This window comes from Apis mellifera, linkage group LG12 (assembly GCF_003254395.2).
Source record: "Apis mellifera strain DH4 linkage group LG12, Amel_HAv3.1, whole genome shotgun sequence".
Taxonomy (NCBI): domain Eukaryota; kingdom Metazoa; phylum Arthropoda; class Insecta; order Hymenoptera; family Apidae; genus Apis; species Apis mellifera.
Window position 1 is genome coordinate 732,400 of NC_037649.1, and position 18,378 is coordinate 750,777.

An 18,378-nucleotide genomic window follows, 5' to 3' on the forward strand; every position below is an offset into this window, starting at 1 on the left:
GCAAAATCGAGTTTGCAAAGCGGTAGGAAGGAGGAACGATGCGGCCGCTTCCGGTGCAACGACGCACCTGGAAGGAAGGAGGGAGGAGGGAAGTTGCACGGCGCGAGACCTTGAAGGTACTCGAAACCGGGGCAGTGTCCCGAAGAGAGATCCGCTCATGCGCACACGATCGACCGTTGTAGAGACCAGCAGCCAGGTTGGCCTAGATCGGGGGCTGGCTGGTGGTGCACGTTAAACTCGGCGTGTTCACACCCGGCGAATCTGGAACAGAGGCCGACTGCTTCGATTCCCTCGAGTGGGCTCGTTCGTTACACGCGCCCACGTTTTCTATAAATCCCTATCAACGTTACGATAGTGTGTATGCTGGTATTTCTCCCTTCTTTCGCCTGTGTGCATCCGTCTTTTCAAAGTCGTCGAATATTTTTTTTCCTCCCCTCCCCTTCTTTCTTTTCGAAATTTTCCAACGCGAGTTTTGGCACGTTGTACACGTACGTAACTGCTTGGGTGTGGGTCGACGAGGGAAATGTTGGAGCAGGTTGTTGTGTTGGAAGGTTGTGTTTGTTGTTTGGAAGGTTATTAAGGGGGATGATGGTCTCTTCTTGGTTGGGGGAGGGAGGAGGAACCAAGGACGTGTTTGTAAAGGAGATTGTTCCTGGGGACTTGCTACGAAATGGGGGTCGATTTTGATCGAAATAGTTTTAATGGGGAATATATATATATGTATATAGGGAGGGAGAGAAAGTTGTCTCTTTGAGGCTAGGGGAAATTGATTTCGAAGAATCGGTTATGGATGGTTGATTGAAGTTCGATTCGAGGGATCTTTAAGATGATGTTGTTCTTTAATGTGAATGATAACGTGTTAGAATTGTAAAATGAATTTAAAGTTTCGAAAATAAATTTAATAAATTTAGAATAAGAAAGATAGTCAGTTGGAATTTTCGACGCCAGAATTTTTATTTTACATCTTCTGCTTCGTAAAATATTCCCATTTATTTTTTTCCACTTTAATTATAAACGTGTTTAAGAGAAAATTGTTCGCGCACGTATGATATTAGATTTAATACGAAACGTGAAAAACAAAAATCTCAGTTTTTAACTTTTTCATTAAAGTTCCTTTGAGAAGATTAAACCGTGTGCCTCGATTAAAATTTCTGCTGATTAAGACTAACTAAGCTTTCTAATAAAGGGAAGAATAATAACGTTGTCGCGTCGAGGGAAAAGATAATTCATTGATTTAAAAGAAAAAAATGATAATAATTCGAATTCGCACGAATCTTTTCAACGGTGACGCGATTGTAATAAAAATTTTTTCCAACTTATCGATGGACGTTAGTTTATTATTTATTGATTATTTTTGTTCGTGAAATTCTGTTACGCAATTAATGACAAAAATTATATTCCGCGTATCTCTCTCATTTGCCGCCACAATGATGATTAAAACGAGTACTGCGCCAATTATGAAAACGCAGCATGCGTTTATAATTTACAACTGCAGATAATAAATGGCCACGTATCGTAGATGGAAGAATAAATAGCTTCAATGTCAGTTTGATAAATTAATTATAGGTTTTCGTGGGATCGATTTTTATGGAATTTTCGAATTTTGATAAAGCTTCCCTTTTCGTTCATCTTTAATATTTTATGATTCTTCTCTCTCTCTCTTTCTCTTTCTCTCTCTCTCTCTCTCTTTCTCTCTCTCTCTCTCTCTCTTTCTCTCTCTCTCTGTAGAGCTGAAATTTTTATCGAGTCGAAACGGAAGGCAATAAAATGAGAGAGCGATACTCGGAGGAATGGTAGGATGTAATTTACGAACAGTGGGAATGTGTATTGTTACTGGGAATAAATATGTACTTCTCGTAGATTAGTTTCCCTTTTTTATTAAGATTGTAAAATATTTGGTGTGTTTCATTCTTTTTAGATGTTTTCTATTTAACGTTGGGCGTTTAAATTAAAAATCATAAAACTTCTGAAAAAGTATCTATATTTAAACATATATATATATTGTTTATGTGAAATTGGGAATAAATCAATGAGAAGAGGAGTAAGAAATTTTAATAAGCGACAAGGATGATAAAGGTAAAAAGGATAAAAAAATTATCCTTTTCTTTACGCGAGGATATCTCAAGAACCGGAAGTCGTATCGGGATAAATGAAAAGGCATTTTAAAGAGCAAAGATCCCCGTTTCTAACGATCTTTCATCCATTGACCTAGGATTATTATCTTCGAAGTTATAGCGGTTTAAAGTTTTCCTAATTTTAATTAAATTTCTATGGTATATTAACGATAACTCGTGCAAAGTCCGGGTGTGCGACAAGGACGGAAATAGTAAACGATTAAAAATTATCCTTTTCTTTACGCGACGATATCTCGAGAACCGGAAGTCGTATCGGGATAAATGAAAGGGCGTTTTAAAGAGCAAGGATCCCTGTTTCTAACGATCTCTCACCCATTGATCTAGGATTATTATCTTCGAAGTTATAGCGGTTTAAAGTTTTCTTAATTTTAATTGAATTTCTAAGGTACGTTAGCGATAACTCGTACAAAGTCCGGGTGTGCGACAAGGACGGAAATAGTAAACGATTAAAAATTATCCTTTTCTTTACGCGAGGATATCTCGGGAACCGGAAATCGTATCGGAATAAATGAAAAAGCAATTTGAAGGGAAAGCTTTCGTGCTTTCAATGATCCCTCATTGGTTGACCGAAAATCGCTATCCTCGGAGTTACAAAAGTTTAAATTTCTCTTATTAACTTTAATAAGATTTAATGGAGTTTTAAATTAAATTTCGCGATAAGTATTGTTTATTCCTGAAAGAATATAATTTAATGATTGAGATTGAGATAATTTATATTATAAATTGTCCGAATTGAAATTAAAATGTCCATTGATTGAATTGAATTTTTAATTAATCGATACTTATTCGATTACAATTATGCACAAATGAATTTTGTAAATTCTTTGAAACCATTCTATATTTATTTGTTAATTAAAAATGTGAACATATATAAAATGTTTTATAGAAAGTATATTTTATAACGATTTCTCGCAGTCATAAATCAACAATTTCGATCGAAGATAAAATCTCACGATGAATGATAGAAGGAAATAAGCGAAACGAGGAAAACACTTTTTATATAATACTGAAAATATACCTATATTCGTTTCTTACACTTAACACAAACGTTTAAACGGGGGAAAGTTTATAATAGAATGCACCTTTGACAGCAGTTGATGGATTAGTTTGGAAGAACAATACCTTTTGTGCATTCTGAACTGATGAACTATATATAGAAATAAATCGCCCGGGGCAAGTTGGGCAAGAAAGATTCTTAATTTCTTCTTGGTATCAAAAACTCTCGGGAAACTCGACGGTGTAAAATACATTGAACGAAATAAAAATGTACCGAAAATGACAGACGTTAATCAAAAAATGATGAGAAACGAAGTTGTGAGCAGCGAAATATATTTCAGAAAAAAACTTGAAAGATATTGAAAAATTATTCTCTATAGAGGACATATACATTTCTTAAAATTGAACTTAATTTTAAACAAAGCTTAATTAATTTATAATTTTAAATTTTCCTTTTTTTTTAAGAATAATAGGCATTTATAGCAAAATAATATGTTAATGTTGGCAGTAAGGAAATTACTTATTAGAGTAACAGGTTGATTAATTCCAATAATCTTTTTAAATCGTGCGTGGGCAGATTCATGGTTAATACTACTTGTTGCTGAATACTATTTAGTTAATGACTTCCAGCAACATTTCCCTCAAGAATATTACCTTAACGTGCTTGTACAAAAGAAAACTATAATTAATAATCATTAACACGTCCTCGTCAAAAGCCTTAAAACAATTATATTATACTTGCTAAAAAAAAAAAATCAAAAATATTAATTACACTGTTACGTACATTTTAACAAATATTCCTCCATTTTGTTCTATCTGTTGAATACTTTTAAAATGAAATTATAAAATAATTTTAAAATAAATAATTAAAATTATAAAATAAATAATTAATAAAGTTATTCCCTCTTTCGAATTGAAAAAAATTTAAATAAATCTTTTCCAAAGAAGGGTTGAAAAATTATCACATCAGAAGCAATCCTTGATTTCAAAATTTACACGCACTCGTCGATTCTCGTTTCTTCGCAAGAGAATACAGATAATTCTCTTTGACAAAAGTTGGCAAGTTTTCGCTCGAGTAAAATTTGTGCCCCTGGGGGACTTAACGCGTTAAATATTGCCCGAAAGATCGTAAGAAACGAGAGAATCGAGACGGTAATTCTTGGTTCGTTAAAAGTACGGAGGCTCATCAAGGGTAAGTAACACGGGCTAAATGAGACTAGCGTGTAATAACGTCGGACGAGCCGACGTGAAAGAAGAAATTTTCAAGGCAATATTCCACTTTTGAGGAGAGCCAAGCAGTTTCAAGTAGAGCGTAGTACTTGCCTCGATAATATTTCCCTCCCCTATCTCACGGTTGATTAATGATTTCATAGAAATTCTACAAAAAAAAAAAAAAGGAAAAAAGGAGAAAAGACTACGAAGGACGTTTAAATACGAGGTATATACTATTCTTAAGCTGTCGAGACTCTCGAATACGGAGGCTTCTCGACGATGTAGAAAAGTATTTTGTCTTTGAAACTTTCTCTATCGTGATGGAATAAAAGAAGTGGAAAAGTTTCTGATACTCGAATATCTTTGAATCTTATTCCAGTGGTAAGAGAAGACAGACTTTCGTGTTAGTGGTTTAATAAATTTATAATAGTCTGGAAATATCTTTCACGCATATAATTACAAAAGTCTCCAATTATGAAAACTTACTTACGAATAAATAAAAATCTTATCGTAGATTTAAATCTCTGCTTTATATTATTAATAAAACTTCACAAATACATAAATACATGATGCATCTCGTGATAAGAAAAGTGGTTTAATAAATTTATAATAGTCTGGAAATATCTTTCACGCATACAATTACAAAAATCTTATGAATAAATAAAAATACGTCTTATCGTAGATTTCAATCTCTGCTTTATATTATTAATAAAACTTCATGCATTATCGATTGAAATATCGACATTCTCGTAACGCGACTTTTATTCGGATAAATACACGGAATCGTTCCGTTCCATTAATCTTCCGTAACTACCAGACACGACGTTGATATACGTGTATCGATTCGATTATACGAGTTGGATTCGCGATAATATCCGATTTTTAAATATCCAATCTTAATAAACTTTATCACCATCATTTTATAATTCTAACTTTCGAAACCTCTCCTAAATTCGTACCGTTCCTAAACAAATTATACGATTACGCATCTTGAAAAATTGTTCTCTTCGTATAATTTAAACTCTTTTCCCTCGCCTAATCGACACCTGTACTAGAATTTCATCAATAATCGTGATTGCAGATTTTCGATCCTCCGTGGCTGGACTTTACTACACGTGGCAGCCTCGTCGATCAGAGTTTTATGGGCGGTAAAAAAGGAGGAACAGATTCAACGCGTCGTAACTCATCGAAACGAGCCTCCACAGGCCACGGAGGGTTGGTGATAAATTATCCTGGCAGGCGTCGTAGCGGCAATCTCTCTATCTCGAACCTCTTTCTTGCTTAATGAAGCGGTCGTGATTTCAAAGCTCCAAGTTCACCTTCTCTTCCTCCTCCTCTTCGTTTGTTAGAAAACTGTTGTACCCAAGTACTTCCTGTGGAAGTGATATGTATAGTGTTCTTTTTTTTCAATAACATCTCAAATTCGTTTCAGCGCCATCTAGAATTTTATGGGTTACTTTCGTTCCATTCATTTCCTCAAATTTATCCTTCAAATTATTATCAATTACACTTCAAACATACAATTTGCAATTTAATCTATTTTTGAAAAACTCCAAGGTATCGAAATTCCTCTACACTTTTAATTTTTACAATTTTAATTTGATTCGATCTCGACACCCTTTGTACCGATCGACGATAGAAAGGGTGGTGACAGGTTTAGATGTCGAGTTTTCAGCGACAAGATTCAGCGAGACAGAAATGACATTTGACTTGTGCCAGCATCGAGCGCACTGATAAAGCTTCTTCTCTCCTAATGGAATTCACCGAGTGCGCATAATGGCGATTGTGAACCCATCTCCTCCACTTCGTCTTCCTTTCCTCCTCCTCCTCCTTCTTCTCCCTTCCTTCGATTTCTATTCCGTCCACCTTGGAGATTTCCTTGGATAGCGATAACGAGTCCAGAGCTGGAACAATGCGGGGGAATCGTTTTTATCCCTTTGTACGTGTGCAATGCAGCCACTTTTCTTCCGGCTACGCCTTTTGTATTCTTTGCTGCAAAGCAAGTATCGATCGATATATCATCATCGATGATCATCGCGACAATTTCGTACGTGGATCTTTGCCTTTTGTTCTCGAGGGGAGGAGATGTAAAAAATATATCGGAAATTTTCTTTTTTTTTTTTAAGGTTTTCGTTATGGAAATGAAGAGCGAAAATGGAGATTTAACCGATGGAATATTTTAAAGCGACATTTCGCAATAAAGGTATACACGGTTGCGAAGTTTCTAGAATGGAAAATTCGAAAAGATCGTTGATGATATATTTTTATCATCTCATTATGAATAACGATACTCCTCCGATCGAATTTGAGAAACTTACCCCACCACTGTCAGAAACAGGATGATAATTCCTTTGCAAGAGATGCGAATCCACGAAACAAAAGGATGAAATAGGTTTATTCTGTACGCTTTTCAGAACACGCTATCGCTATCGTTCGATCAGATTGTGCGCTGGAATAGAAGAAAAAGATTGAAATTGTACGATTATTTTCCAACAATAGGGAAACAAAAAAATTTACCTTTAATCCTCCAGATTCTGGGTACAAAAGATGAAATAATTTGCTCGCATATATAAACAATATATTAAGAGCAAATTAAGAATGGAAATCTGGAAAATCTTGGAAATCTGCGTCCAAACTTCTTCGTTTTCCAAAATTATTTCTACTCGAGCAACTTATGTTTCTGAAAACAAAAGATTTAATTCAACGATTTTTCAAAAACTTCTAAAAATGAAGGATAAGGAAAGAATTTTACCCTTTTGTGTTTCGTTCGAGGCTCGAACCAATTCGATCCACTTGCTAAAAAACCGATGGTACCGCGGATGGAGGAAGGATGGAAACGTTGTTGACATATTCCAACGCTTGCGCGGAATTATTTACGTTCTTCTTTCAGAGCTGTGCGCGAAAGATTCCACGACAGTCGAAGGAATTACCCCCTCGACATTGAAAATCTCGACTGAGAGCAGTGTAAATAGCGGTGCACGTAATCAGGAGAGTGGTTGCAAACACAGAGAGAGAGAGAGACATCAGCTTCACATCCGTGGAGTCTAGACAAGAAAGCTCTATCAACTTGTTACAAGTTTTACACGAGTTTCGACGAATTTTTATACCGCGTCCCTTACACGGTCCTTATATAAACACGGTATTTAGAGAAGCAAGGAGATTCTTTCCCCCTTTGAAATTTTACGGGACACGTATAAATCTTGGAGAGGAATGGAAGAGGGAATTTTTAGAAATGACCGTTGTGACGATAAAAATTCATAATGTGGACATTTAACCGGTAAGTTTTATTACAGATTCGGTAAAGTGGTGTTGTTGCAACGTTTCCTCCCTGTCAAGTTGGTTTTTATTGGATGGCAAGAGTTTTTGCGTCGAAAGCTATAATCGTAAAATGGAAAGAATGGAGGAAAGGAGGAGGGAAGGAAAATTCGAATCTCTCGTGTCGCGATAAATAATATCGATAATTTCGAATTGATATTGATCGGAAAATTTTTTTTCCTAACTTTCCAAGAAATGTTAGTTCAAATTTAATATAAATCTCATTTTTTCTTTTTTTTAAATTCGTTCTTTCTCTTACGTTTCTTCGAAGAAAATGATTTTGAAGGCTTAGGGTGGATAAAAGATAATACAGATAATTTGACACGGATCCTATTTTCAATTTGTTGTCAAGAAAATGATTTTCAAGGTATTAAAGGTTTTCATTCGAAGATATCAAATTTTACTCTTTCGATTTTATCGAAATTAAACTGGAACTGGATTCGTAAATCTAGTTAAGATAAAATGTATCCACGAATTATTCAAAAGAAACGAGATTTATATTTTAATGCATATTTAAAGTCGTTTCACGATTACCAGTTAACATTGGCAAATCAAATATTGAACCGAATTTCACGGCAAACTCGTTGTGACGTATTCACACTTGTAATAATTTTACCCTTCTCGATTGATTCGTTCGCGAGAAATAAAACAAAATATTAAATATCAAAATTATCTTAAATTCACAAATTCTTTTATCTATTTCTCTATTATTTGTAACAGTTTCGACAATCTAATCTCTCAAAGTCAAAAAACACCGAGTTTTCCTTTCACCACCAACACTGATACAAATATCCCGGCTATAAAATTAATAAAAACGCACAGAGAAAAGATATAAATAATAATACAAATTACCCAATAACTACTTCTTTCAAAATCTACGCCAACACGCTCTACACCGAGCTTCCGTTACCGCCGATATTAATTCGAACACTGTTACAAATTGCACACTAAATTGGCCGGGCGGACATATTGGCCATTTTCACGAAGGGACAAAACGAGAGCCGGCCCGATTATCTCGCAAGTATATCGCCCGATGGGCGAACTTTGAAACGGCCACGTGCGTCACGAAACGAATGCATACACGCTCTCCGCGTTCGATCACCCGGATAATATCGCGTGTGCATGGAAACAGCGTTGCGTATTCCATACCCAATGGCGAAAACTCTCCGTCACGCGATCTCTCTTCTAACCTCCACTCTCTCTCTCTCGTGTTCCTTGCTCCTTAAGACGATAAAATGAAACCGGTTATATATATATAGGAAGAATCGAATTTATACGAACGTTTGCATCCGTTGTTATAACAATGTTTGGAAAATATAATAATTCTTTCTTTAAGGTTTCCATCGTTGGAAAAGGACAAAACTTCACTCGTTGAGTATAATAAGATTTCTTAAGAGAATGTAATCGAGGTTATTTTATTTTAGTTTGATGGAAATCGCAATAAATATAATCGGAAGGAAAATATAAGGAATGGAACGATCTCGAGTCCATTATTATCCACAAACTTGACTTTCAATGCAATGACAGTGTATCACCATCACTGATACAAGCGGAATTGGCGCGTGGGTCGAAGTGAAATCGGCCAACCGCCGCGCGAACCGTCTCGATCGCAAAGAATAGCTCCTGTACCGCCGATTTTTTCCCTGCCCCCCCCGGATTCCTGGATATTTCACCCGTTGCGGTGTTCAACCGCGCGGAAACAGCGTTCGCTGAATTGATAAGTTTGTGGACCTCGGTTGTATTCAGACTGAGAGCTTGCTTCTCGGTTAATTGAACCCTACGTTTTGAGTTTCTGGATGCCTGGAAACTGAGGAAAAAGGGGCGAGTTTTGGAGTGGACAGGTTGGTAAAAACTGGTAGATAAAGGGAGGAGGGGAGGGGAAGGACGAAACGTCGATAGTCTCTCGATTACGAGGTCACAAAGTTCTGTCAAAGGAACTGCACACAGGGTGGTCGAAACAAACTTCTTACGTATTTATTATTATTTTTCGAGAAATCGTAAACGTGTGTTGTACGAATAAATGATAAATAATAATGTGTCTTTATATGTAATGATGTAATGATAAATAATACGTGAGAGATAGAAGAAATAATAGAAAGAAGAAAGGGGGAAAGGAGAATGACAAAGGAAAGGAAAAGTAGAATTAAGATGGGAATTTTTATTGTTTCTGGATAAAATTCGAATTCGGTGTAATTTTCTTTTAAATATTTGTTACATTCATAACAGAACTTTTTTCTAACACTGTTGCTTATGTTGATCGTGACTTTTTGTTAATAACGTTAATAACTCGTTAACAAAAACTATTTTCCAAAACGAAAATTTTTAGACAATATTTCTGGAGGAATCTCCAGTGTTCTTACATTTTTTTTTAGATATTCTGTCGATCATTTTAAATAGATGATATTTAAACAAAATTGAAAATAAATAAATTCAAATGTCATTTCTATAATAATAATAATAATAATAATAGATCTTGATAGAATTTGTTGATCATTTTAAGTAGAGATGATATTTAAATAAAATTGAAAATAAATAAATTCAAATGTCATTTCTATAATAATAATAAGTTTGGTACACTTTGTCGATCATTTTAAGTAGATGATATTTAAACAAAATTGAAAATAAATAAATTCAAATGTCATTTCTATAATAATAATAAACCTGATACACTTTGTTGGTCATTTTAAATAGATAATATTTAAACAAAATTGAAAATAAATAAATTCAAATGTCATTTTTATAATAATAATAATAAGCCTGATACTTTGTTGATATGATATTTAAACAAAATTGAAAATAAATAAATTCAAATGTCATTTTTATAATAATAATAATAATAATAAGCCTAGTACACTTTGTCGATCATTTCAAGATCGACAATCATATTTAAACAAAATTGAAAATAAATAAATTCAAATGTCAATTTCTATAATAATAATAATAATAAGTCTGATATACTTTTACTACTAATTCAAATATCTCGTGACAATAACTCTTTTTGGAATTAAAAGAAAAAATAAATTCATCTTCTGATCATTCAACGTGATTAAATTCGAATGTGATTAAAATAGAAAGTGATATATTCGAGACATACGTTTTGACTACGAAGAAAAGAATCGGAACTTTATCGATCACCGTGTAGTCTCGATTCGTTTGTTTGGCTTCGATCCTCGTGGCCCCAAAGATTGAAGTGTTCCTCGAGAGGACAGGAAAATGAACGCGCAGTCGTCCCTGTTAAATTGAAATTCAAACTAGCCGCCGGCTTGAATCCTTGAGGAGGAGGGCACGCTCGAAGTGGACGACTTCGATCTCTCTCTCTCTCTCTCTCGTCGATCGTGAAAAAGTGGCTTCGGTTTCCCTTCGCTTCCACGCTTTCATCCCTTTTTTCTTTTTTTTTTTTTTTCGTTCTTCTCTTCGCCCGGTTCTTGGCCGAGTTTCGAAATTCATCGTATTTAAAGTTATCCAAGAAGAGAGCTCTTTCTCTCTAGGCTATTATTTCCGCGAGTCATGATTATTCTATGAGGTGTAAATGAATCTTGCCGCGAGATAGATCGATAGAGATAATTGGAAGGAGTTAAATGAATTTCGAGCCCGCGATTTAGACACAAAATCATTTAAGAAACGATTTCGATTTAATATTCGTGACATTGGAACGTCGTTTATCGATCGAAATTTCGTCCGTTATTTCTGCAATTTTTTGGATACAATCTCGAAGAGTATCTTTATTTTTATAATCAGAAAGATAGCGAAAGGAGATTCGATCGAGATAATCAAATTGAGAAATATAAAACTTCTCCCCATTTTCCATTTCGTCGATACTTGTCATCGAGCTCTCACGATGAATAAGAATGATATTACACAAAGTAGATTCGTTCATTTTCGAGAATAATTTGTTTTTCGTCCTCGAACAAACGAAAATGATCGATTCTAAATTATTATTGCTTAAAGAAAGAAAGAAAGGACGCTTTATTTTTATTAAAAAGGATAACTGAATCAAAGATGCGTACTGGGGCGTGCAACGTATGCAAATGCGCTTTCCTCCCCGGAACTTCCTTAATGCCTTTGATCGTCGTTTTCGGCAAACTTTCGAGTGGATGGGGGGGAGGGACGTCGCTGTGGAATTCAAGGTTTGGCAGACGTTTGAACACCGATTGTGTTTTAACTTGCCGAAAATTTTCGCAAGGAATTTTAAAATTGTAAATCAAGTTTTAAAAGGATAATTATACGACAATTAGACGATCGATCGATCCAATTGAAAAGGACGCCGCTTTTTCAAAAAGTCTTTCTTCGAGATCGATACTTATGAAATATTAAACAATATTTAAAATACCCTTCTGAATATTTATAAACACTTTTAAAACATCGTGTTTCCGCATGAATTATTCGTTTAATTAATTTTTTTTTTTCATCGATCCGAGGGAAAGATAGATTTTTTTTTAATACACGACTGTTTTAAAAAAAAATGCGTCCGTTTTCCATCCACTCGACTTTCCACGCAAGGATGAATATTTTTGAGCGGCGATTTCGTCGTAAAAAATAATATTTCGTGAAACGAAACGGAATAATTAGCATACGTTTTGATTAAGAAAAGGATAAAATAAACTTCAACTCGTAATAACAAATATATATATAATTTACAGATATTCTTCCTTGATCATTATTAATACACGTAAAACACCTTTCGAATGTTGCGAAAAAAAGAAAGAAAGAAAGAAACAATCTAATAATTCAGCCTATATGCAAGGATTGTGCAACGTAGTTTGAATTGCAACGTGGAATAAATGTTCGATACCGATAACTGACAATCATTGAAAATCGAAACTGGTTTGGGCATAAGCCGAGTGGAAAAGGTGAATAGAAGGAGGAATGAAACACGATGCGAAATACCTTATAATACGATTTTTTTAATATTAAAAATTATGTCGTTAAGGTTCCTTGAAAGGACGAATGAAAAATAAGTGGCGATAAAATTGAACACAATTTCACGAGATGTTAAAAAATTACCTTTGTGTTGGATCTATTATAATCAGGGGGGGAAGAATTACAAGTACAATTGTTTATGAATTACGTTTATGCATATTAATGATCTTCCTGATACAATAGAACAAGTTAAATAAGAAACATTTGCGAGAAAAATAACAACAACTGTTTCACAACAAATTACGTTGTTGTATTGTATTGTAAAACACGTATCCATTTGTCAAAATGGATACACAGTTAAATACATTGATTACATCTTTGCGTTTTCATTTTAATCGGAAGGGAGAAATATTAAAATAACCAAGATATTCTGGAATTTTTTCTTTTCCTCTTCGATTTCGCCAATTATTTTTACGCGTCGAGAAAATAATACAAATCAATCTCGAAGCTAGCTTCGACTGTTCTGCGTACACTTTCGACGGGGTATTTATCTAAGATCTAAATTTAACTGAAAATTTTGCAACAAGCATCAAGTGATCAGATCAAAGCGAATAAATTACGAGCATGCATATTCCACACCACGAGTATAATCTACTCGAGGCTCCGTCTATATTTTTCGTCCGAGATCCTTTTCAAAAGCTAAATCCGTTCCTGCCCACGTAATTTCGTTGCGTAATTTCGTTTATGTAATAGATAATATATCGACGAAATAATCGATTCTTTTCGAGAAAAAACGGCGTTCGAATATCGAAACTATCAGAAATCGAGGGAAGAAAATCAAAAGGAATTGTTGGAAGTTGTTCATCGATGCTTTGGTTGTCTCAGAATAAAGAATAAAAATTATAAGACAAAAATATTTTATTCTCAGATCAGTTTCAATAATTTTCTAATAATCTAGAATCGAGATCCAGTTGATATTTTAAATATTTATCTTTATGAAAATTGAATCGTTGAAAGTATAGGTTACTTTGTCATAACGAAATCAAACTCGACAATTGTTAAAAGCTTCCAATTTTCTGCAAACACATATCAATAATTTCAAAATGAACAGTTTCTAAATTTATCAAGGAAATCTGAAAATCGAAGACAAAGAGGAAAGGCTGGAATCGAATCCATTCGAAAAACGAGAAATATTTAATAAAAACGAGTATTATATATAAAAATTCGAAAAACGAGTATTTTAATAACGTAAAAAAAGAAGAAGAAGAAGAAGAAAGGAAAATTAGTAGAAACGAGATGGATAAACCGATTGGAAGGTGAACCGTGGACAAGGCACGATCGAAAGAGAGCAAAGTCACGTTCGCCTTCGTAAATGTCAAAATTTTCCAATCACTTGGAACACGGTTTATAGATTTCCTATGCGCACGTTTCCCCACGTTTCGCGGATTTCACTTTCACCGTCTACGCTCCGGTGGATAGAGGGAATAAAAGGGGCACGGTTAAATAAACGTGGAAATGAAGGAGAACGGCCGCGTTCGAGGAGGGAAAACGGAACCTGGCCGGCCAACATTAATTACACATCGGCCGTTCCAACAAATTGCCGTCGAACTTTAACGATTGTCGCCGCCTATTTGCTTACGAACGAGTCGAGCTTAAGCTTCTCTTAACGGCGTGTGCACGTCGCTGTTTTAAATTGTTGACACTTTCTATTTTAGATTGAACTTGAATATCGGTAAGTTTGCGTAAACTTTTAGCATCTTGAAATCGTAAAATTAATTAGTCTTTCGTTTTAACGTTTCTTTTTCGAAGATCGAATTGATAAACGAAACGAGCATTCCAACCTCGAAATCTTTGATAACTCGAACAAGATTTAAATTTCCCTCCAAATAATATTCTGAAACACGAATTGAAAAATTCTGCCTCGTTAAAATTTCAATTTTCTCGCGAGATTCAAAAGCTAAATTTTAAAGGCGTAATCTAATCTCCCTCCCTCCGGAAGATTCAAAAACGAAATTCACAAACTTCCCTAAAAAAAAAAAAAAAAAAAAGGAAAGAAGAAAAAATGAAACTAAAAATTCCACCTTGTTAAAACTTCAATCACCGACGGCTGGAATTAAGATAGCAATTAACAGTTAGAGTTTTCCCAATTAAGAGGAGCGGCACGGCCGCGCGCGCGTTAATCATTTTTTCTGGCCCGGAGAACGTTCGCCAATTGCGAATCGGGGCAAGCTCTGCCGCTGTGCGCGGTCCCGTTGTTACCGACCAAGGTTAACGCTCTAATCGTTTTGATTTTCCGTTTGATTGGTAGCTCTTGTAATTGGACGGGGGGATTTTGACGGGCTGCACGAGTTGCAAACGAGGGGGAAACGATAATGTACAAGCAGGCATTATCCGCTTAGCATCGGGGCCGAGCACAATCGGAATTCGAAGCGTACGATCGAACGTGAAAACGAACGAGTTCGAGTGATTAAACATTATTGCTGCTGGATGCGACGCTCGAAACCTCGAAACAGCTTCGAAATGTGTTCGTGGACCTTGAAACTTTTTCCTCTCTCTCTCTCTCTCTCTCTCTCTCTCTCTCTCTCTCTCTCTGGGAAGTGAAAATTAATTTGAATTAATTGATGAAAATTTAACGACAAAATGTAATTGGATTTGTATTTGTAGTTTGCACTGGCTAGTTTTTAATTGGTATTCTTTCGAAATTGCGATAGTTTTTTCGGGATAATAAATAGAAATTTAATTTTTCGCAAACTGAAAGGATAAACGAATTGTTTTTAAACAAATTTTTATTCGTAATGATAAATGAATACTCGTTAAAAAATTTCACGAAATCCTGAAAAGTATTCGTCGAATGAAATACCGATTTTCAAGAGAAAAAAAATTCGTGCAACTTTTTAATCGACGATGATAATTCGAATATAAAAGAAGGGTTTAACGTAACGAAATAATCGAATAGAACTCGAAACGATATATCTATTCAAAGGTGGTGAGTTAAATCGATATTTTGCAACCAAATAAGTTTTCTTGATTCTTTATTTTGATATTTTGACATATTTATAGCGCAATAACGTATACATATATCGAGCAATGTTTCGATAAATCACCGCAGCATTCTGTTATACGAAATAAAAAAGGAAATCAGTGTGTCTCGTTAGAATGTTTTCAGTGAAAGGGAATTATATTTTATATTTACATTTACGCTTAATATTTACACGTATAACGAGCACATTTGAACCTGGTCTCTTTAATTCTAACCTCGAAATACAATGATTTTAATTCGATTTTATAAATTGGAATATAAAATTGAAATTAACGGAGTTTTAATATTTATACATTTAAAGCGTCGTTTGCTTTATAATAATTTAAAAAAAATACTTATCAAGGGAAAGAATACATACAAGATAATAAATTATTGCCAATTATTACATTTTCGTTTCGTCCTAATTAATCCGTTACACAGATTGAAATCGGGATCGAATACAATCAAATCTAAATCGTTTATTAAACATATCGCAATGATTAATATTTAAAAGCGAATAAGTGAAACAGATAAATAAAATAATACAAATATTGATAAGAACGTTGAAATACTTCTCTTAGCCATTTATTCCCATTCCTATTCAGGAATGAATTAATTAATCTTGTATTTAAAAAAAACTTTTAAATTTTAAAAAATTTTCTTCCATCATTCAAACGTATCGATCGAACGTTTATGTTGTATAAAATTTCTCCGCAAAAATTCGCAATTTTTAATCGCAAAAATTTCCCCTCCGCGATCGATTTTTAACAGCGGGAAACAAAGCAGCCACTGTAACGCTCGTTTCAACGTTTGATTCGTTTATCCATCCATCCCTGAAACACGTAACGCGGGGAGCAGGATCGATCAGTCAGACGAGCTGTCAAAAACGGGTGAAATAGAACACTGGGGAACGAGTATTGAAATTCATGACCGGTAATCACATTCTTCGTAATTGCCAATCTTTCTCCATCGATTTTATACGCGATTCTTGTACGCGGAAAATATGCAAAGAGTAATTATAAAATGGAAAAGTTTTAAAGATTGATAACACGAAATAACATTGTTGGGATTGGGTGAAAAGTGTTATCGAGAATTTTAAGAGGCATATACTTTTGGTCCAATATGTGCTAATATTTGAAATCTGTAAAATTTAAATAGAAAGTTTAAACTATTTCAACTATTTCTTAAGATATAACAACGAAGAAAGAATTTGTACAGCAAGTCAATTATTATATAAATTCTAAAGTGATATTTTGGACAGAAAGTAGTCAAATACTGAATAATAAATATGATTAATTAATCAATATATAAGAAAATTATTTATTATTTAATTATCGAAAGTTATTTTAAACTAGCAATAATAAATATTGTAAGGTAATCTTAAAATAAATTTTGAAGTAACAATGATAAAAATGTTTTGTAGTAAGCCTAATTTTTAAATGTCTCAACTCTTTCTTTTTATTGAATTGAAATTTTAATACTAATTCACAAAGCTGACAAGTTGGTACACATGTAAGCAATATGTTTTATAAAATATATACGTGTTGCACGAGAAAAATGAACGTCGTATACAAGAATAATAAAACAAGTTTCAACATTTGTTTCAATGGTTTACTTTTTATAATTTCAAAAATTCCAATTTCAGAATAAGATAACTGAATTTTTCTTGAATATTTACAATCTTTGTCTTTATACATACTGTAAATTTTTTTTGGAAATAATTGAATGTGAATAAACAATAACAAACAGAATGAATGACAGAGAATATATATTATCAAATTAAATTGAAGAATCATTGAAATTTGGTGGAAAAATCGTCGATTTGAACTACTGTATTGAACCACTTTATGGAAAAATATAATTTATGTGACCTTAAGAAAAATTCTTTCATATCAAAAAATGAAGAATCAAATCTAAATGAATACATTGAATAATTTTAACCAATACTTTGTAAAGAGAAAGTATTCAAAATCATATTTTACTCTAGAACTTATTTGAATCAACCTTAATTTAATCTACAAGGAATTTAATTAGAAACTTGCCTTAAGATTTCAACTATTCTACAAACATCTGCAAACAACTGACTCGTCAAAAATAATACTAGTACATATATATATAATTATTAATTAATAATTACATTATCCATGTACAAGAATATTAAATGTCATAACAATTAGTTTCACAAAACCTGTTCCTACACACTTTCTTATTCAAATACCAGCCGTTTCAACTTATCAAATCATATTATATATATTACGTGCATAGATAGAGAGAAAAAAAAGAAGAAAATGAAAAAAAATCCAAGCACAGAATTATATATAATGTAACGGAACGAATGGCAATTAAGACGCCATGTCGTAATAACATTTTTTCGATTGTATCTCTGACCGTGGTTCTGGAGTTGGCCCATTACTTGCAACGATATTTAACGTGTAATGGCCGCGTTAATAACTCGAGGAATGCCCGTAAAAAAACCTTCATCAGCCTTTCTTCCAATGCTAACCGAATTTTATTATTCATCTTATTGTAAATTATATTTTATTATTGAATCAATGTAATTTAGATTTTTTCTTCATCTCGAAGCTGTATGGTAGAATTCACTGCTTGCACTCTGACAGTTTAATTAAATCTTTCACCTCGTTAAGTTTAATGAAATATTGGTCCTGATTGATAGTTTTGATGTTTAGAGTGTAAATTGAGATGGTTCTTAATTTATGTGTTAAATATAAAAGGTGATCAGGATTTTATAAATGACACATTTAATTATATCGTTGAGTCAGAAATAGAAATAATTCTCTCTGTTTGTATCATCATTGCAAAGAATAATTTTAAGATCTTGAG

General features: G+C 33.7%; 1 protein-coding gene and 1 long non-coding RNA gene across 5 annotated transcripts in view; one reads left to right on the forward strand and one right to left on the reverse strand.

Moving 5' to 3' along the window:
- Positions 1-18,378, forward strand: part of SIFR (SIFamide receptor) — a 75,692-nt gene that overhangs the window by 26,554 nt on the left and 30,760 nt on the right.
- LOC102654686 lies at positions 4,849-9,258 on the reverse strand. 3 transcript variants are annotated; one of them, XR_003305899.1, is made up of 5 exons: positions 8,511-9,258; positions 7,096-7,402; positions 6,861-7,023; positions 6,662-6,792; positions 4,849-6,335 (listed from the first exon to the last, which is right to left on the reverse strand). It is a non-coding gene; the product is annotated as an uncharacterized LOC102654686 (long non-coding RNA). The 3 variants fall into 3 exon arrangements; XR_407741.3 differs by having other exon boundaries at positions 4,850-6,335; positions 7,096-7,387; positions 8,511-9,238; XR_407740.3 differs by having other exon boundaries at positions 4,850-6,247; positions 7,096-7,387; positions 8,511-9,236.